A 23,344-nucleotide genomic window follows, 5' to 3' on the forward strand; every position below is an offset into this window, starting at 1 on the left:
ACTCCTGTTCCCCAAGAGGTCAGCAGTTCGAATCCAGCAGTGCTCCTTGGAAACTCTATGGGGCAGTTCTGCTGTGTCCTGTTGGGTCGCTATAGGTCTGAATCAACGTGATAGCAGTGGGTTGGTTTTATGTATATATATATTTTACTATGTATATGTAGTAATCATATCTTTACGGAAACAAGCCTTCCTAACCCTGAGCAGAGAATGTATACTTAGTTCTTTTCTGATTTCTCTTAGTCATAATTTATAATTTTATGTGTATAATCTTTCACTTTTCTGGTTAAATATATTTCTAGATACTTTATCTGTTGATGCTATCATAAATGCTAGTTGCTTTATTTTTCCCCTTGCTGATACTGATTTAAAGAAACCTGAGTGATCTGTGTGTGTTGAAAATGCACCCTGGCACTGTGATAAATTAATTTACTAGTTCTAATAGCTGTTGGGATTTTTATGTACAGAATCCTATCATCTGTTTTATTTCCTTCCCCATTTAAATAATTTTTTCTAGCCTAAAAGTTGTTAGTATTTCCAGAATAATTTTGAATGATCAGTGGTGATAGTGGATCTACCTGTAGTTATGACAGAATTGTGTTCCCCCCAAAATATGTATTGTAAATCCTAACCTGTAAAAATCCTAAGGAAAGCCTGGTGGCACAGTGGTTAAGTGCTATCGCTGCTAACCAAAAGGCTGGTGGTCTGAATCTATCAGGTGCTCCCTGGAAACCCTGTGGGGCAGTCCTACTCTGTACTAGAGGGTCACTATGAGTCAGAGTCCATTTGATGGCAAAGGGTTTGAGTTTTTATAAATCCTAACCCCTAAAAACCCATTTGGGAATGGGTTTTCTTTGTTATGGTAATGAAGAAGTGTGTCAGGTATGTCTTAAGTCAATCTCTTGATATACAATAGAGCTAGGAAGTAGAGGAAACACTGGTGGCATAGTGGTTAAGAGCTACAGCTGCTACAGGAAAGGCTGACAGGTTGAATCCACCAGGTGCTCCTTGGAAACTCTATGGGGCAGTTCTACTCTGTTCTATAGGGTTGCTATGAGTCAGAATCGACTGGATGGCAATACTTTTTTTTTTTTCCAAATGAAGTAGAGATGAGAGAAGTTAAATTCCATGCCACATATGGATCACTAAGGAATAGAAAAGAGAGAAGGTCATTCCCCTGGAAAAAACAGAGACAGAAAGGCTTCCACTACCTGGCATCGTGAATTCCCCAAGCCCCCCGCCCCGCCCCCCACTTATTTTGAGAAAATACATTTCTGTTAATTAAACCCACCCCCTTGTGGCATTTCTGTTATAGCAGCACTCCCAGAAACCTATCTAAAACACTTGCCCTGCTCTTTATTGTAAAAAGAAAAATATCAGTCTTTCTCCACTGAGCAGTATGTTAACTCTGTTCTTTTTGTAATGGAAGGAATACACACAGTTATTATACCAAAAAGAATTAGTCAGTGTTCAACCATTTCAAGAGGTAGCATATAATCAGCAGCTGGTTGTACTGAAGGAAGAGGTCCAAGCAGCTCTGAAGGCACTGGCAAAAAACAAGACTTCAGGATTTAATGGAATATCAATTGAGATGTTTCAACAAACAGATGCAGGACTGGAGGTGCTCACTTGTCTATGCCAAGAAATATGGAAGACAGCTTCCTGGCCAACTTGGCATAGATAAGTGAGCACTTCCAGTGCTGCATCCATTTGTTGAAACAGCTTGGATATCTTCATTCAGTACCATTGATTCCTAGTCTTATGTTGTGTCCTAAAATGGTTGAATGTCGATCAATTGTTTTGGGTATAGTGACTGTGTATTCCTTCTCCTTCTTTTGATACTTCCTGTGTCATTTAATATCTTCCCCTAGAATGCATCAGTATTATCCCATATATACCCAAATTGTTAACCACAATTAACTGATACTCTGTGCCCCTTAAACTTTGTGTCGGTCTTTTAGACTTGTTGTTGTCAATTTAATCACGTGTAGATAATTATTTAAGGGAGTGGAATGCTCAAACTGAACATTCTTTATTTAATGAACTATATTATTGTTTGAAAATGGTTTTATGGAACAGTTTTAGCTCAAATACAATGGGTTTGTAGGTTCCCAGTCTCAATGTATCTAGTAAGTCTGATTTTCTCTCTGCTTGATCAATACCCATCAAATTGTTCAAAAATTGTAACCAGGAACCATCCATTTTTTCTAGTCTTATGGAGAAGGAGGCAGTAGAGACTATTAGACCTGCAACCCATTTTCTTCTTCATACTTGGGTCTTCTTCTCTGTTTGTTGCTCCAGATAAGTAGAGACTAATTGTAACTTGGGTGGGTGCTCGAAATCTTTTAAGACCCTAGTTATTACTCGCTAAATAGGAGACAGTAGAAATTTTAAAAGGAATAATAGGCCAGTTGACTGGAGAGGCCTGGAAAATCATGACCCTAAAACTTTGAACAAAGAAAATTATCCCCATTAGTTATTTGTTTGTACTGTATATTATTAACAGTTGCACTTTTCTTTTTTTGGATGTTCTTCAATTTTGCCTTGTTAGCCCCTGATGAACACTTCAGTGATATCAGTTACAATAGTCAAGTTGTGTATCCATTCCCTTAACCGATGCCAGTTTTCCCATCACCATAGAGAGGAATTCAGTAGTTTCCAAGGAATGATTCTCGCTCCATCCTACCTGTTGCCCCTATTTCCAAGGACTACCTGGTGGATTTGAACTGCTAACCTTAAGGTTAGCAGCCATAGTGCTTAACAACTACACCACCAGGGTTTCCAAGAATAGTAATCACTGATATTTACATATTAACTCCTTCTTGTCATTTCTTATGTACAAAACGTATAATATTTGTCATTTTTTAATTGCTTTATTTCACTCAACAAAATATCTTCTGGGTTCATCTATTTTGGAATGGGTATCAGGACTTCATTTTCTTTATATTTGAGTGCCATTTTATATATTTATCTATCAACAATATATCCATTCATCTGCTGAAGGATATTTAGGTTGTTTTTATCTTTTTCTTATTGGTAATAGTGCTGTAGCAAACACTGGCATATGCATGTCTGTTCTTGTCCCTAAATTTAGTGTCCTAGGATATATTTCTGGGAGTGGGAATGCTGGGTTGTATGCTAGCACTATTTCAAGTCTTTCCTTTTTTTCCTCTAGAAATTGCCATATTGTTTCCACAATGTTTGCAATATTTTATACTGTCACGAGCAGTGGATAAGAATTATAATCTCCCTATATCCTCAGCAACCATATGAATAGCAGCAGAATATTGCCTGATATAGTTGCTGGCATCAGGTGGGAAGGCATTCAAAATACAAGTGCAGAAGAGCAGCCTCCTCAAAAACAGTTGACCTTAATGATGTATATGGAATCAAGCTTTTGGAACCTTCATTTACTGATGAGGCATGATTCAAAATGAGAAGAAATAGCTGCAGAAATCCATTAACAATCAGAATGCTGAATGAAGTATGAACGTAGAAAAATTGGAAGTTATCAAAAATAAAATGGAACATGTAAGACCAATATATTAAGCATTAAAGAGCCACAATGGGCTGGTGTTGGCCATTTTGAATCTATCAGTTATGTGGCCTATTATGGCAGGAAACTCGAAGCTCTAGTACTGCAGTGGTTGAGAGCTTTAGCTGTTAGGAAAAGGTCAGCAGTTTGAATCTACCAGCCACTCCTTGGACCACAATGAGTTTAGGTTTTTTTTTTTTTTTTTTTTTTAATGCCAGTAATGACAAACTGAAGAGGATTGCCATCATATTCGCCATGAAAAAGAACATTTCAACATCTATCCTAAGTATATCATTGTCAGTGAGAGCATAATAACCATATGCCTACAAAGAAGTCCAGTTAATACGACTATTATTTGAATTTATTCACCAAATTCTAATGCCAAAGATGAGGAAATTGAAGACTTTGCCATGGATAATTACTTGTGATTGGAATGTGAGAGTAGGAAACAAGAGGGGTCTGAAGTTGGAAAACATGGTCTTAGTGATATAAATGACTACAAAGATGACATGATAAAATTTTGCAAGGCCAATGACTTCATTAAAAATACCAATTTTCAACAACATAAATGGTGACTATGAATGTGGATCTCACTTGATGGAAAATACAAAGTGACTACAACTGTTGAAAGAGGAGATGCAGAAACTGAACTTTATACATCAGAACAAGACCAGGAGCTGACTGTGGAACAGACCATCAGTAACTTACAATGCTACATCAAGGTGATGCAGAAGAAACTTAAAAGAAGTCCTTGAGGTGGAAATATGATCTTGAGCATATTCCACCTGAATTTAGAAAAATCTCAGCAATAGATCTGAGATATTACACAAATTACCAAAGTGCAGATGCATTGTGGGATTTCATCAAGACAACATACATGAAGAAAGCAAAAGATCATTAAAAGACCAGAAAGAAAGAAAAAAAGACCAAAAAGGATGTCAGAAGAGACACTGTAACTTGATCTTAAATGTGCAGTACTGAAGCAAATGTAAGAAATGATGAAGTTAAAGAGTTGAACATAAGTTTTCAAAGGACAGCTCACAAAAAAGGAAATATATTATAATGAAATGTGCAAAGACCTGCAGTTAGAAAACTAAAAGTGAAAACCATGCTTGACATTTCTCAAGCTAACGTAACTGAAGGAAAAAAAATCAAACCTTGAGGTGCAATTTTGAAGGATTCTGTGGACAAAATATTGGACAACACAGGAAACATCAAAAGAAGATAGAAGAAATACACAGAGACATTGTACAAAAGAATTGGTTAACGTTCAGCCATTTCAGGAAGTAGCATATGACCAAGAACCAACGCTTTGAATGAAGAAGTCCAAGCTTCACTAAGGGCATTGGAGAAAAACAGTGCAACAGGAATTGACGGGATACAAATTGAGGTGTTACAACATATAGATGCAGTCCTGGAGGTGCTCACTCATCTCTGCCAAGAAATTTGGAAGACAGGTACCTGGCCAACTGACCAGAAGTGATCCACCTTTATCTCCAATCCAGAGAAAGGTGATCCAGCAGACTGCTGAAGTTGAAAAATATCATTAATATCAGATGTAAGTAAATTTTTGTTGAAGATAATTCAAAAATATTTGCAGTAGTACATCAACAGGGGACTTGTAGAAATTCAAAGCAGATTCAGAAGAGGATTTAGAACAAGAGATATAATAGCTGTTGTCAGATGGACGTTAGCTGAAAGCAGAGAATACCAAAAACATGTCTACCGTGTTCTATTGACTGTGCAAACGCATTCAACAGATTATGGATAACACCTTGAAGAACATGAATTCCAGAAGAACACTTAGTTGTGCTCATGTGAAACCTGTACATAGGCCAAGAGGCAATTATTAGAACAGAAAAAGAGATTACTGCGCAGTTAAAATCAGGAAAGGTACGTCTCAGGATTGTATACTTTCACCGTACTTATTCAATCTGCGTGCCAAGAAAATAATTCAAAAAGTTGGATTACATGAAGTACAACAAAGCATCAGGATTGGAGGAAGACTTATTAACAGACTGCAGTATGCAGATGACATAACCTTGCTTGCAGGAAGAGAAGAGGACGTGAAGCACTTACTGATGAAGGTCAAAGATTACAGCCTTCAGTATGGGTTACATCTCAACATAAAACAAAAATCCTCACAAGTGGACCAATAAACAGTATCATAAAACAAACAGAAAATACTGAAGATATCAAGGATGTCCTTTTACTTGGATTCACTATCAACGCTCATGGAAGCAGCAAGCAAGAAATCGAACAACCTCTATCAGGGGTTAAAACTCAAAGATGTCTCTTTAGTCCTAAGGTGCACCTGACCCAAGTCATGGCATTTTCATTTGCATAATATGAATGTGAAAGCTGGACGATAGATAAGGAAGACCTAAAAAGAACTGATGCCTTTGAATTACGGTGTTAGTGAAGAATAATGAATATACTGCCGACTTTCAGAAGAATGAAGAAATTTATCTGTAAGGAGTATAGCCAGAATGCTCCTGAGGAGCAAGGATGGCAAGACTCATCTCACTTACTTCAGACGTGTTATCAAGAGGGACCCGTCTCTGGAGAAAGACATCATGCTTCGTAGAGGATAAGTGAAAAGAGGAAGACCCTCAATGACACGGACTGACACAGGGGCTGTAATGATGGACTCAAGCATCGCATCAGTTGTATCATGCTTAATGAAGAGTCAAGCTGCTTATCTTCCCTAGGTGGACTGCATGTGCCAACCAGATAACATGCCCTACTTCTCAGCCTTGCTTTGGAAATAGGGATGGCAACTCATGAGCCTAGAGCGGCTTACTAGTATAAGAATGTGTAGTGGGAACTTTCAGAAAACTCTCAAACCTGCCCTTCTCTCTACTCTGTCACATTAATTATTTCCAGCTGATTCAAGTTAGTATAACTACAGCCTGCAGGCATACTGCTTTTCCCTGAGTCCTGCAGGAGTGTACAAGGTGGCAATGAGGGAACTGTGTATTTTCAATTTTTCTGGCTTTCCTCAGACAGATATAAATTTGTGTGCAGTAGTTTGCCAGAAAAACCTAAGTCTAAATCTATTCCCCAACACCCTGGCCAAAAGAGAGCATGGTTCATGGTTCCCAAGTGGCTGCACTTTGTCTATCACAGCCACTATCACTATAGGCACGGAGCAGAGAAGAGCATATACAATAAAGAGACAAGCTTTCCAACTCTATTGCGTTGTTCTTGGTTAGTTTTTGCTTAGATGATTCATGTTCCCAGAGTTCTGTGTCAATCGTGCCCCCACATTGTTTATTAATTCATTCATTTTCTGTTTATTTTTGCTTACACTGCCATCTTGCCTCTTCTCCTATTCATGGCTTTTAAAATCTGGAAGCTAATGTGCATATTGAAAAAAATCCAAAAGAAATTAAAAAAAACTGCATAAAGTTAGGATTCATACATTCAGGAGCCTGAATCCACGTACTAGCAAGAATAAGGTCATGTTTAGTAAATATGCTAGCATCCATATCCAAGGAACTATGATGTCAGCACTGAAAGATTCTGGAGACTAGTTCTATTTCCTACTGTTCCTAGGAGAACATGTTACAGCAACAAAACTATTATTTGTATGAATGAAGACAGAAAATCATGGCTCAAATATCAGGAGCCTACATTCTTATGCTAACAGAAAATTAAGCCATGGTTATCACATTTGTAAGCTAGCATCAATATTCAAAGAATTAGGTGGTCAATGTTTATAGACTATCATTGTTACAATAAATAAACAAGTAAGCACATGCACAGAAGAAAAAGAAAATAAAAGGCCATAAAGTTTTCATAAAGCTAAGAGACTTTGCTCATAGCCTAGTGAAAACTGGGACGTGAGTATTACAGTCAGAAACCTAACATCCAAGGATAGAGAAATGCAGGGTTCGTAGAGCTGAGGGCAGAATTTTTACCCTAATAAGAAATAAACCATAGTTTTTATAGCTAAAAATGTATCTTTTCATCCAAAGGAAAAGGAGGTCAGCTTTTCAACTCCTGGAATCCATATCCTCTTATAAAAGAGGTTGCATTCATAATCTAGTAAGAATCAGGTTATGGTTGTGACTGTAGGAGGCTATAATCAATATTCATCAAGTTACATGGTCAATGTCCATGGCCCAAACAGCCTGAATACATATCCTACTAAGATGGATACCATGATTGTAACAATAAAATAGGTAGCTAGCAACATATGCAGGATAAGAGATGGGGGAGCATTTCACAGAGGGAAGAGACTGCACCATACCTGAGTAATAAACAGTTAAGTGTATTACAGTTAAAAATGTGGCCTTCTGTTCAAATAATGGGGAGTCAGGGTTGATAGAAATTGGTGCCTACAGAATTTCCTGCTAAGAAATAGGAAATATAATACCATGAGTGTTACACCCAGGAAGCTAATTAAAGAAATACTAAGGGGACTCCTCCAGTTAGAAAATCAATAACATCAGATAACAACCCAAGACCAGAACACAGGACACAATAACCAGATATCAATCCAGTTAGGGGAACCACAAAAACAAGCAAAAAAAGCTAAAACACAGAGATATCATTATGTAAAAGATGACCACATTAAAATGAAAAAGAGGGACTGAAAAAAGTATCATAGTTCTTTCATATGGAGAGAACGTTAAGGAGATATAAAGAAAAAAAAAGTTTTGGTTTCAACTTAAAAAATGGGGGTAAATATTAAGATAACCACAAAGGAAACTGACAATCCTACAAATCAAAATAAAAAACAAGAAAAACGTAAAGAATCAGCAAATACAAAATCAACAACAATGAAAAGGATGAAAAGAAAATGCATAAAAATGTCTCGGCACAGAAAATTAAGTGGAAGAAAGAAACTGTCAACAACACATAAAAAATCAGACATCACAATGACAGCACTAAACTCCTACCCATCAACAATTACACTAAATGTAAATGGACTAAATGCACCAATAAAGAAATAAAGAGTGGCAGGAATGATAAAACAAAAATGATCCGTCTATATCCTGCCTACAAAGAGACACACCTTAGACTTAAAGACACAAACTAAGACTCAAATGATGGAATGAATATATATATATAAAGCAAACAGCAATAAAAAAAAAAGAGGAGGAGTAATTTCTGACAAAACAGACTATAAAGAATTATCTACCACAAAACATAAGGAAGGACACTATACAATGATTAAAGGGTCAAAACACCATGAGGACATAACCATATTATATGTTTACACAAGCAATGACACGGCTCCAAAATACATAAAAGAAACCCTAACAGCATTGAAAAGACAGATAGGTGGCTCCACAATAAGAATAGGAGACTTCATCCCACCGCTTTCAGTGAATGACAGAACATCCAGAAAGAAGCTCAATAAAGATATAAAAGATCTAAATGCCCAATCAAACAATTTGACCCATAGATACACAAAGAACACTCCACTGAACATCAGCCAAGTATAATTTCTTTCCCAGTGCACATGGAACATTCTCCACAATAGACCACATATTAGGTCATAAAGCAAACCTAAACAGAATCCAAAGCATTGAAATGTTTAAAAGCATCTTTTCTGACCATGTTCTTGTTGTTAGGTTCTGTCAAGTCTGTTCTGACTCATAGTGACCCTATGCACAACAGAACGAAACACTGCCTGGTCCTGCGCCATCCTTACAATCATTGTTATGCTTGAGCTCATTGTTGCAGCCATTTTTCAATCCACCTCACTGAGAGTCTTCCTATTTTCTGCTGACCCTGTACTTTGCCAAACATAATGTCCTTCTCCAGGGACTGGTCCCTCTTGACAACATGTCCAAAGTATGTAAGACGCAGTCTCACCATCTTTGCTTCTAAGGAGAATTCTGGTTGTACTTCCTCTAAGATAGATTCATAGGTTCTTTTGGCAGTCTATGATATATTCAATATTCTTTGTCAACACCATAATTCAAAGGCATCAATTCTTGTTCAGTCTTGCTTATTCATTGTCCAGCTTTCACATGCATATGATGCGATTGAAAATACCATGGCGTGGGTCAGGCGCACTTTAGTCAAAGGTGTCAGGTGTGACACCTTTGCTCTTCAACACTTTGAAGAGGTCCATTGCAGCAGATTTACCCAATGCAATGTGTGTTTTGATTTCTTGACTGCTGCTTCCATGTGTGATTGTGGATCCAAGTAAAATGAAATCCTTGGCAACTTCAATCTTTTCTCTATTTATCATGATGTTGCTCATTGGTCCAGTTGTGAGGATTTTTGTTTTCTTTATGTTGAGGTATAATCCATACTGAAAGCTGTGGTCTTTGATCTTCATTAGTAAATGCTTCAAGTCCTCTTCACTTTCACCAAGCAAGGTTGTGTCATCTGCATAACGCAGGTTGTTAATGAGTCTTCCTCCAGTCCTGATCCCCTGTTCTTCACATAGTCCAGCTTCTTATATTATTTGGTCAGCATACAGATTTGAATAGGTATGATGAAAGAATACAACCCTGACACACACCTTTCCTGACTTGAAACCAACCAGTATCCCCTTGTTCTGTCCGAACAACCACTCCTTGATCTATGTAAAGTTCCTCATAAGCACAATTAAGCATTCTGGAATTTCCATTCTTCGAAATGTTATCCATAAGTTGTTATGATCCACACCATCGAATGCCTTTGCATGGTCAATAAAACACAAGTAAACATCCTTCTGGTATTCTCTGCTTTCAACCAGGGTCCACCTGACATCAGCTATGATATCCTTGGTTCTACATCCTCTTCTAAAACTAGCCTGAATTTCTGGCAGTTCCCTGTTGATATACTGCTGCAGCCTTTTTTGAATGATCTTCAGCAAAATATTGCTTGCATGTGATACTAATGATATTGTTCTATAATTTCCACGTTCGGTTGGATCATCTTTCTTGGGAATAGGCATAAATTTGCATCTCTTCCAGTCAGTTGGCCAGGAAGCTGTCTTCTATACTTATTGGCATAGAGGAAAGAGCACCTCCAACACTGCCTCTGTTTGTTGAAACATCTCAGTTGATATTTCATCAATTCCTGAAACCTTGTTTTTCACCTGTGCTTTCAGAACAGCTTGGGCTTCTTCCTTCCATACCATCAGTTTCTGATCATATGCTACCTCTTCAAATGGTTGAACATCAACTAATTTTTTTTTTTTTTGGTATAATGACTCTGTGTTTTCCTTCCATTTTCTTTTGATGCTTCCTGAGTCATGTAATATTTTCCCCATAGAATCCTTCACTATTACAACTCGAGGCCTGGATTTTTTCTTAAGTTTTTTCAGCTTGAGAAACGCTGAGTGCATTCTTCCCTTTAGGTTTTCCTTCTCCAGCTCTTTGCACCCGTTGTTACAAAACTTTACTTTGTGTTCTTGAGCCTCCCTTTTAAATCTCCTGTTCAGTTCTTTTACTTCATCAACTTTTCCTCTTGCTTTAGCTGCTCGACCTTCAAGAGCAAGTTTCAGAGTCTCCTCTGACATCCATCTTTGTCTTTTCTTTCTTTCCTGTCTTTTCAGTGACCTCTTGCTTTCTTCATGGATGATGCTCTTGATGCCATTCCACAACTCGTCTGGTCTTCAGTCACTAGTGTTCAATGCGTCAAATCTATTCTTCAGATGGTCTCTAAATTCAGGTGGGACACACTCAAGTTCATATTATGGCTCTCATGGACTTGCTCTAATATTATTCAGTTTTAGCTTGAACTTGTGTATGAGCAATTGATGGTCTGTTCCACCATCTCTTTCCACATATGTAGTCAATTTGATTTCTGTGTGTTCCATCTGGCGAGGTCCATGTGTATAGCTGCCATTTATGTTGGTGAAAGACGATATCTGTAATGAAGAAGTTGTTGGTCTTACAAAAGTCCATCATTTGATCTCCAGCATTGTTTCTACCACCAGAGCCATATTTTCCAACTACCGATCCTTCTTCTTTGTTTCCAGCTTTCACATTCCAATCACCAGTAATTACCAATGCATCTTGATTACATGTTTCATCAATTTCAGACTGTACCAACTGATAAAATTCTTATATTTCTTCATCTTTGGCCCCCGTGTTCCTGTCAGTTTGTCATACTGTGGGGGCTTGTGTGTTGCTGTGATGCTGGAAGCTATGTCAGCGGTATTCAGATACCAGCAGAGTCGCCTATGGAGGACAGTTTTCAGCTGAGCTTCTAAACTAAGACAGACTAAGGAAGAAGGATCCAGCAGTCTACTTCTGAAAAGCATTAGCCTGTAAAAAACTTATGAATAGCAGTGGAGTATTGTTTGATATAGTTCTGGAAGATGAGCCTGCCCAGGTAGGAAGGCACTCAAAAGATGACAGGAAAAGAGCTGCCTCCTCAAAGTGGAGTCAACCTTAATGATGTGGGTGGAGTAAAGCTTTCAGGAACTTCATTTGCCTATGTGGCACGACTCAAAATGAGAAGAAACAGCTGCAAACATCCATTAATAATGGGAACCTGAAATGTAAGAAGTATGAATCTAGGAAAATTAGAAATAGTCAAAAAGGAAATGAAACACATAAACATCAATATCCTAGGCATTAGTGAGTTGAAATGGACAGCTATTGGCCATTTTGAATCAGATGGGAATGACTATGCTGGGAATGACAACTTGAAGAGCAATGGTGTTGCATTCATCATCAAAAAGAATATTTCAAGATCTATCTTGAAGTACAATGCTGTCAGTGATAGCATAATATCCTTACACCTACAAGGAAGACCAGTTAATACAACAATTTCAGAACATAAAGCCATAAAAGCAGAAATCAATAACAGAAAAAGCCAAGAAAAAAAAAAAGAAAAGAAACTGAGCAACACCTTACTCAAAACTACTGGGTTACAGAAGAAATTAAGGACAGAATAAAGTAACTGTAACACAATCAAATGAGAATGAAAACACATCCTATCAGAACCTTGGAGACACAGCAAAAGCAGAGTTCAGAGGTCAGTTTATAGCCATAGATGCTCACATCCAAAAAGAAGAAAGGGCCAAAATGAAAACATTAACGCTACAATTCAAAAACTGGAAAGACAGAAGCAAAATAAGTCCTTGGGCACAGAAGAAGGGAAATACTAAAAATTAGAGCAGAATTAAATGACATAGGGACCAGAAAAAAAATTAAAGAAGTTAAAAAGACCAAAAGCTGGTTCTTTGAAAAGATCAACAGAATCAATAAACCACTGGCCCAAATGAAAATAGAAAAACAGGGCAGGAAGCATAAATGAAATATGAGCTGTCACAAAAGAACCAACTGAAATTAAAAGAATCATAACAGAATACTATGAAAAGCTGTACCCTAACAAACTTGAAAACCTAGAGGAAATGGACAAATGTCTAGAAACCCACCCTACTTAAACTAACACAAACAGAGGCAAAACAACTTAATACACCTATAACAAAAGAAGAGACTGAAAAGGTAATTTAAAAACACCCAACAACAAAAAAAGCCCTGGCCCTGAAGGCTTCACTGGAGTATTCTACCAAGCTTTCAGAGAAGAGTTATCAATAGTACTACTAAAGGTATTTCAGAGCACAGAAAACGATGGAATACTCCCAAGCTCATTCCATGAAGACAGCATAATGCTGATAACAAAACCAGGTAAAGACAGCATAGAAAAAGAAAATTCAGACCAATGTCCACCATGAACTTAGATACAAAAATCCTAAACAAAATTCTAGCCAATAGAGTTCAACAACTTAACAAATAATAATTCACCATGACCAAGTGGGATTCTTACCAGGTATGCAGTGATGGTTCAACGTTAGGAAAGCAATCAATGTAATTCATCACATAAATAAAGACAAGAAGCACATGATCTTATCGATTGATGGGGAAAAGGCATTTGACAAAGTCCAAAACCATTCATGATAAAAAGGTAAAATAGGATTAGAAGGGGGATTCCTCAGCAGACTAAAGGGCTTTTATACAGAGCCAACACCCAACATCATCCTAAATGGAGAGAGTCTGAAAGCATTCCCCCTTGACAGCCAGAACCAGACAAGGATGCCCTTAATCACCATTCTTATTCGACATTGTGCTGGAGGTCCTAGCCAGAGCAATTAGGCTAGAAACAAAAATAAGGAAATCAAAATTGATGAGTAAGAAGTAAAAGTATCTCTATTTGAAGATGATATGATCTTAAACGCAGAAAACCCTAAAGCATCCACAAGAAAACTACTGGAATTAATGGAATAGTTCAGCAAAGTAACAGGATATAAGATAAGCATACAGAAATCAGGTGGATTCCTCTACACCAGCAAAAAGAACACCGAAGAGGAAATCAACCAATCAATATCCCAAGAAGATAAAATACTTAGGAATAAATCTAACCAGAGTCGTAAAAGACTACGCAAAGAAAACTACAAGACACTACTGCAAGAAACCAAAAGAAACCTACATTAAGTGGAAAAACATACCTTGCTTATGGAAAAGAAGACTCAACATTGTAAAAATCTCTATTCTACCTAAAGCCATCTACAGAAACAATGCAATTCCAATCAGAAATCAAATGACATTTTTTAAGGAGATGGAGAAACAAATCACCAACTTCATATGTAAGGGAAATAAGCCCTTATTAAGTAAAGCATTACTAAAAAGAAAAAGTTGGAGGTCTCTCGCCACCTGATTTCAGAGCCTGTTATACTTCCACTGTAGTCAAAACATTATGGTACTGGTAGAACAATGAATATATACACCAATGAAACAGAATTAAGAATTCAGACCTAAAATCATCTACCCATAAGCAGGTGATGTTTGAAAAGGCCCAAATTCTGTTAATTGGGGAAAATACACTCTCTTTAATAAATGGTGCTGGATATAACTGGATATCTATCTGCAAAAAAATGAAACAAGACCCAGCCCTCATATCATGTACAAAAACTAACTCAAAATGGATCGAAGACCTAAATATAAAATCTAAAACCATAAAGATCAAGGAAGAAAAAATAGTGACAATGCTAGGAGCCCTAATACATGGTGTAAAAAGAATACAAAACGTTACTAACAATGCATAAACACCAGAAGAGACACTAGATAACTGGGAGCACCTAAAAATCAAACACTTATGCTCATCTAATGACTTCACCAGAAGAGTATAAAACATCCTACAGACTTGGAAGAATTTTTTGACTCTGACAATTCCGATCAGTGTCTAATCTCTAAAATCTACAAGATACTGCAAAGCCTCAACAACAAAAAGACAAATAACCTAGTTAAAAAATGAGCAAAGGATATGAACAGGCACTTCACCAAAGAAAACATTCAGGTGGCTAACACAAATAAGGAAATGCTCATGATCCTTAGCCATTAGAGAAATTCAAATCACAACGGCAATGAGGTTCCATCTCACTCAACAAGGCTGGCGTTAGTCCAAAAAAAAAAACACACAAAACACTCAATGTTGGAGAAGTTGTACAGAGACTGGAACACTTACATGTTGCTGGTCGGAATGTAAAATGTTGCAACCACTTTGGAATTTGTTTGGGGGTTTCCTTTAAAAGCTGGAAATACAACTGCCATAGGATCCAGCAATCCCACTCCCTGGAATATATCCTAGAGAAATGAAAGCCTTCTCACCAATGGATATATGCATACCCATGTTCACTGAATTGCTGTTTGCAATAACAAAAAGATGGAAACGACCTAGGTGCCCGTCGATGGATGAATGAATAAGCAAATTATGATAGCTTCACACAATGGAATACTATTTGCAATAAAGAACAAGAATGAATCTGTGAAATATCTCATAACAGGGATGAATGTGGAAGACATTATGCTGGGTGAAATTAATCAGTCACAAAAGGTCAAATATTGTATGAGACCACTACTATAGGAACTCAAGAAAAGGTTTAAACAGAAGAAATCACTATTTGATGGTGATGAGGGTGGGGAGGGAGAAACAGGGGTATTCACTAACTAGATAGTAGACAAGAATCATTTTAGGTGAAGGGAAGGACAACAATCAATACAAGAAAATCAGCACAACTGGACTAAATCAAAAGCTAAAAAGTTCCCTGAATACAGCCAAGCACTTCAAGGGATAGAACAGCAAGGGCAGGGGTGTGAGGACTATGGTTTCAGGGGACATCTAGGTTAAATGGCATTAAAAAAAAAAAAAAAACTTTAACAAGAAAATATTCTGCATCCCACTTTGGTGAGTGGCATCTGGGACTGAAAAGCTAGCAAGGCCCCAACCTACCTGAAACAAAGCTGAATGAAGAACAACAAAGACATGAAGAAAATATGAGCCCAAGAGACAGAAAGGGCCACATAAACCAGAACCTCAATCACCCTGAGACATGAAGAACTAGATGGTGCTGGGCTCACTAATGACCACCTGACAGCGAACACAACAGAGAGTCCCTGAAGGAGCAGAAGAAAAGTTGGGTACATAACTCAAATTTTACTAAAAATACCAGACTTGACTCAAAAGGACCTCAGGAGACCTGCCCCCAGACTCTCTGTTAGCCCAAACTAAAAGCATTCCCAAAGCCAACTTTTCAGACATAGATTAGACTAGACTATGAGAAATAAAATGATACTGGTGAAGAGTGTGCCTCTTGGGATAAGTAAACACATGAAACTTAATGGCCAGCTCCTGTCAGGAGGGGGATGAGAAGGCAGAAGTAGACAGTACTTGTTGAATGGACACAGTGAATAGAGGGTGGAGAAGGGGGCTGTGCTGTCACATTATAGGGAGAACCACTAGGGTCACATAACAATGTGTGTATGAATTTTTGTATGAAAGACTGACTTGAAGTATAAACTTTCACTTACAACACAATAAAAAATCACAAAGTTTAAGAGAGACTTGAAAAAGCAGTAAGACACAAGTGAATCATCTTACAAACAATCTTAATAAAATTAAAATCCAATTTCTCATCAAAAGCCAAAGAGGCTAGAAGAGAGAGCATATTTAATGCGCTGGGAGAAAAATAAACATGTAAGTTAATGGGCGCAATATATAAAACAGTAACAGTAACAGTAAAAATAAAAAAAAGAGGAACGGGATAGTTCTGTATAGGAACAAAGTTTTGTATGCTTTTGAAGTTAAGTGAGTAACAATTCTAACTAAGCTGTTGTAAGTTTTGAGGTTAAATGTAAATTGCAAGGTTGCCGCAAAAAATATCTAAAGATATACACAAAAGGAAAGACGGGAATCCAAATAGCTTTAAAAATATCAACATAGTGTTATTGGAGGAAATAAATGACAAAAAACAACATTAATAGGGCAAAATAAAAGAACCACATGATCATCTCAATTGATATGGAGAAGGCATTTGACAAAATTTAATACTCTTCCATATTAAAAAAAAACAATATAGGATTAGAAGAAAAGCTTCTCAATATAATAAAGGCTTAAAAAAAAACATACTGCTCAGTGGAGAAAGACTGATATTTCTCTTTTTAAGATAGAGAGCAAGGCAGGTGTTTTAGATATCTAGTGCTGCTTTAACAGAAATGCCTAAGGTGGTGGGTTTAAGTAACAGAAATGTATTTTCTCAAAATAAGCGGGGTGGGGGAGAGAAATTCAGGGTGCCAGGTAGTGGAAGGCTTTCTGTCTCTGGGTTTTCTAGGGGAATGTCCTTGTCTCTTTTCTACCCCTTAGTAATCTACATGTGGCATGACATTTAACTTCTCCCATCTCCACTTCCATCAGAACAAAAAACCCAAACCCATTGCCATCCAGCCGATTCTGACTGATAGCAAGCCTATAGGACAGCGTAGAACTGCCCCACAGGGTGAATCCAACCTGCCGAACTTTCCTGTAGCAGCTGTAGCTCTTAACCACTATGCCACCAGTGTTTCCTCTACTTCCTGGCTCTATTGCATACTAGAAGAGATTGAATTAAGGTACACCTGGCACACTTCCTCATTAACATAACAAAGAAAACCCATTCCCAAGTGGGATTATGGAGGTTAGGATTTATCAAATCCCAAACCTTTTGCCCTCAAGTGGATTCTGACTCATAGCAACCCTATAGGACAGAGTAGGACTGCCTCATAGGGTTTCCAGGAAGCACGTGGTAGATATGAACAGCCAGCCTTTTGGTTAGCAGCTGTAGCTCTTAGCCACTGTGCCACCAGGGTTTCCTTAGAATTTATACAGGTTAGGATTTACAATACATATTTTTGGGGGGGGGGCACAATTCTGTCATAACTGCAGGTAGATCCACTATCACCACTGATCATTTGAAATTATTTTGGAAATTCAAACCACCTTTAGGCTAAAAAAAAATGTATCTAAATGAGGAAGGAAAGAAAACAGATGATAGGATTCTGTACATAAAAACACCAACAGATATTACATCTAGCAAATTAATTTACCAAAGTGTCAGGGTTCATTGTCAACATACACAGATCACTCAGGTTTCTATACATCAGTATCAGCAAGGGGAAAAATAAAACAACTAGCATTTACGATAGCATCTAACAGACTAAAGTATCTAGGGATGTATTTAACCAGAAAAGTCAAAGATTATACACATAAGATTATAAATTATGATTAAGAGAAGGCAGAAAAGGACTAAGTAGACATTCTCTGTTCAGGGTTAGGAAGCCTTATTATAGTCAAGATATAATACTATATTATATATACATACATATATATATGAATGCAATGCCCATCTAAATTCCAACAGTCTCCTTTGAAGAACTGGAGAAGCTTATCTTCAAATTTATGTAAAATGCAATAAGCCCTGAATTTTGAGAAAACTAAGGTGGGATAACTCACATTTCCTGATTTTAAAACATACTACAAATATACAGTAATTTAAACAGCCAGGTACTGGTATAAAATAGACATATGGGTCAATGGAATAGAACTGAGAATCCAGAAATAAATCTACGCATCTATGATCAACTGATATTCAACGAGGTTACTAAGACTATTCAAAGAAGAAAGAAATATCTCTTAAATACTGCTAACAAAATTGGATTATCACAGACAGAACAATGATTCAGGATCTATACCCCACATTATCCACAAATAAGCATTACAAATAGATCAAGGATATAATGTAAAGATTGGAATAATAAGATTCTTAGAAGAAAATGTGTCCCTGAGACCTAGACTTAATGGTGGATTACCTGATAAGACAACAAAAGCACGGGCATCAAAATACAGATGAATGGGACCTCCTAAGAACTAAATACTTTTTTTCTTTTTCATTCAAAGATTTATCAGCTAGCTGAAAAGACAACATATATCTTGGGATTAAATATTCAGGAAGCATTTTTCCAATATGGACCTAATTTACAAAATATATTTGAATCATTTTTCTACAATACCAGAAAATCAAACGGCACAGTCAACAAAGTCTTAAACAGATATTTCACCAAGTGGATAATTGTGTGGCCAACAAGTGATGGAAAGATGCTCTAAATACTTAGCCATTGCTGTCAAGTAGATTCCAACTCTTCAACAAGTCTGTCAGTTTCTCCTATTGTAGGGGTTTGCATGTTGCTGTGATGCTGGAAGCTATCCTGCAGTTATTCAAATATCGGTACTGTCAGCTAAAGTAGACAGGATTCAGCTAAGCTTCTGGACTAAAACAGACTAGGAAGAAGGACCTGGTGGTCTTCTTCTGAAAAAAATTTAGCCAGTGAAAAACTTATGAAGAGCAGAGAAACACTGTCTGATATAATGCCCAAAAACAAGTCAGTAGGTTGGAAGGCCCTCAAAACACAACTGGTAAACAGCCACATGCTCAAGTATAGTCAACCGAAATGACATGTTGGAATAAAGCTTTGGAACCTTCATGTGGTGAGGTGGCAAGACTCAAAATGAGATGAAAGAACTGCAAACATCTGTTAAGAATCAGAACATGGAATCTATGAAGTATGAATCCAGGAAATTTGGAAATACTCAAAAATGAAATGGAATGCATAAACATCAATATCCTAGGGATCAGTGAGCTGAAGTGGTCTGGTATTGGCCATTTTCAGTTGAATAATCATATCATCTACTATGCTGAGGATGACAAATTGAAGGGGAATGGCATTGCATTCATTGTCGAAAAGAATTTTCAAGATCATATGCAAGTTCAAGCTGAAACTGAAGAAAATCAGAGCAAGTCCACAAGAACCAAAATATGACCTAGAGTATATCCCACCTGAATTTAGAGACCATCTCAAGAATAGGTTTGACGCATTGAACACTAGTGACCGCAGACCAGACAAGTTGTAGAATGACAACATCCATGAAGCTAGAGGTCACTGAAAAGACAGGAAAGAAAGAAAAGACCACAGTGGATGTCAGAGGAGACTCTGAAACTTGCTATTTAGCGTCGAGCAGCTAAAGGAAAAGGAAGAATCGAAGTAAAAGAACTGAACAAAAGATTTCAAAGGGTCTCTTGAGAAGACAAAGTAAACTGTTATAATGACATGTGCAAAGAAGAAGGAAATCCAAAAGGGAAGAACATGCTCGGCGTTTCTCAAGCTGAAAGAACTGAAGAAAAAATTCAAGCCTCGAGTTGCACTAGTGAAGGATTCCATGGGGAAAATATTAAATGATGCAGGAAGCATCAAAAGAAGATGGAAGGAATACAGAGGCATTATATCAAAAAGAATAAGTTGATATTCAAACATTTCAAGAGGTGGCATATTATTAGGAACTGACGGTACTGAAGGAAGAAGTCCAATCTGCTCTGAATGCACTGGAGAAAAACAATGCTCCAGGAACTTGAGATGTTTCAACAAACAGATGCAGCACTGGAGGTGCTTACTCATCTATGCCAAGAAATATGGAAGATAGTTTCCTGGCCAACTGACTGGAAGAGATCCATATTTATGCTTATTCCCTAGAAAGGTGATCCAACCAAATGCGGAAATTATACAACAACATCGTTAATATCACACACAAGCAAAATTTTCCTGAAGATCATTCAAAAACGCCTGCAGCAGTATATCAACAGGGAACTGCCAGAAATTCAGGCCGGTTTCAGAAGAGGACATGGAACCAGGGATATCATTGCTGATGTCAGATGGATCCTGGCTGAAAGCAGAGACTACCGGAAGGATATTTACCTGTGTTTTATTGACTATGCAAAGGCATTTGACTGTGTGGGTCGTAACAAACTATGGATAACACTGCAAAGAACAGGAATTCCAGAACACTTAATTGTGCTCATGAGGAACCTTTACATGAATCAAGAGGCAGTGGTTCGGACAGAACAAGGGGATGCTGATTGTTTTAAAGTCAGGAAAGGTGTGCCTCAGGGTTGTATTCTTTCACCATACCTATTTAATCTGTATGCTGAACAAATAATTTGAGAAGCTGGACTGTATGAAGAAGAACGGGGCAACAGGATTCGAGGGAGACTCATTAACAACCTGCATTATGCAGATGACACAACCTGGCTTGCTGAAAGTGAAGATGACTTGAAGCACTTACTAATCAAGATCAAAGACCACAGCCTTCAGTATGGATTACACCTCAACATAAAGAAAACAAAAATCCTCACAACAGGACCAATGAGCAACACCATGATAAACGGAGAAAAGATTGAAGTTGTCAAGGATTTCATTTTACTTGGATCCACAATCAACAGCCATGGAAGCAGCAGTCAAGAAATCAAAACACACATTGCATTGGGCAAATCTGCTGCAAAGGACCTCTTCAAAGTGTTGAAGAGCAAAGATGTCACCCTGAGGTCTAAGGTGTGTCTGATGGTATTTTCAATCACATCATATGCATGTGAAAGCTGGGCAATGAATAAGGAAGACTGTAGAAGAGTGGATGCCTTTGAATTGTGGTGTTGGCGAAGAATATTGAATATACCATGGACTGCCAAAAGAATGAACAAATCTGTCTTGGAAGAAGTGCAGCCAGAATGCTCCTTAGAGGCAAGGATGGCGAGACTGCATCTTACATACTTTGGACATGTTGTCAGGAGGGATCAGTCCCTGGAGAAGGACATCATGCTTGGCAGAGTACAGGGTCAGCGGAAAAGAGGAAGACCCTCAAAGTGGTGGATTGGCAAGGTGGGTGCAACAATGAGCTCAAGCATAACAATGATCGTAAGGATGGCTCACGACTGGACAGTGTTTCTTTCTGTTGTGCATAGGGTCACTATGAGTTGGAACCGACTCAAAGGCACCTAATAGCAACAATACAGAAGTATAGGATTATACCATACACCTACAAGGAAGACCAGTTATTATGATTATTATTCAAATTTATGCTTCAACCACTACAGCCAAAGATGAAGAAATTAAAGATTTTTACCAACTTCTCCAGTCTGAAATTGATGGAACATGCAAGCAGTATGCATGACTGGAATCTTAAAGTTGGAAACCAAGAAGGGTTGATAGTTGGAAAAAATGGCCTTCGTGATAGAAACAATGTCCGTAATCACATGACAAAATTTTGCAAGACCAATGACTTCTTTACTGTAAATATCTTTTTTCAACAACAGAAACAGCATCTTTTCATATGGGCCTCACCAGAAGGAATACACAAGAATCAAATTGACTATTCTGTGGATAGAGATGTTGGAAAAGCTCAGTATTGTAGTCAGAGCAAGGCCAGGGGCCAACTGCAGAACTGACCATCAATTGCTCATATGTAAGTTAAAATTGAAGCTGAAGAAAATTAGAACAAGTCCATGAAAGCCAAAGTATGACCTTCGCCGTATCCCACATGAAGTTAGAGACACTATCAAGAACATATCTGACACATAGATCACTAATGGCTGAAGACCAGCTGAGTTGTGGAGTGTCATCTAGGACATCATACGTGAAAAAGCAAGAGGTCATTAAATAGACAGGAAAGAAAGACCCCTTCAACCTTTGGACAGCTCTGAATATTAGAGATTTGAGTTCCTGTGAGGTAGTTCTAGTGCCTGTTCTACTGGAATATCATCTGGTGTTTTATTTTGGATGCCTACTGGAACCATCCATGCTGCATTAGCTGATAAAGAACTTTGGCAAATATTTCTCCTCACTCTCAATCCCCTTTCAGTTTCTTACTGCACTCAGTGTTTGGCTGAGTTATCTACTCATTTGACACTTAGGTCCCAAAAATGATGTTTGTCTCTGTGTTACTTACTTTTTTGGCTCTTTGCTGTGGTGGGACATTGTGGTGCTCCTCTATCTGGCTTCGTGTTGGCCAGAAGTTTCCCTTCCATCTTCTTTTGATGCTTCAAGAGTCTATTGAATATTTTCTCCATAGAATAACTAAATATCGGAACCCAGGACTTGAAGTTTTCCTTCAGTTCTTTCAGCTTGTGAGGTGTCAAGTTTGTTCTTCGCTTTTTTTTTTTTCTAACTCAAGGTCTTTACTACTCTGAATAGAAAGAGGAAATCCTACCATCTATTGAGATCTGTGGTCTTGTCTGGTCACTTTAACGTGTTGTCGAACCTCAGAGTTTGAAAACAAATTTTTTCCCCCTCCTGGATCAGAAAGCATTGACCAAGTTGGAATCGAATTTCTTTTGATTCCACATGAGCCCCAAAATTTGTGTTTTCCAAAGTGGGCACAGAATTTTCCCAATGTGTTCTTCCATAAGATATTAGTACACCCAGGGCCCTGCAGACCCCTCTGTTAAGAGGGTCACCTGACCAGTTTTTGAGCACAGAAGATTAGTCTCTCTGAACCTTATGTGTTTTTCACAGTCAGTCAGGATCATGGTGCTATTCCTCATTGGAAATCAGGATTTTTGGTCCACACATGATTGTATTTATCCTTTTTGTTATATGAATTTGTAACTCTCTCTCTGAATTTATATATTTAATCTCCTTGATAATTGTCTATCTCCATTTTCACATAAATATATCTGTAATACTATCTGTCTTTGCACGTCTTTGCGTAGCTCTT

The sequence above is a fragment of the Elephas maximus genome (genome assembly GCF_024166365.1).
Source record: "Elephas maximus indicus isolate mEleMax1 chromosome Y unlocalized genomic scaffold, mEleMax1 primary haplotype SUPER_Y_unloc_1, whole genome shotgun sequence".
NCBI lineage: Eukaryota > Metazoa > Chordata > Mammalia > Proboscidea > Elephantidae > Elephas > Elephas maximus.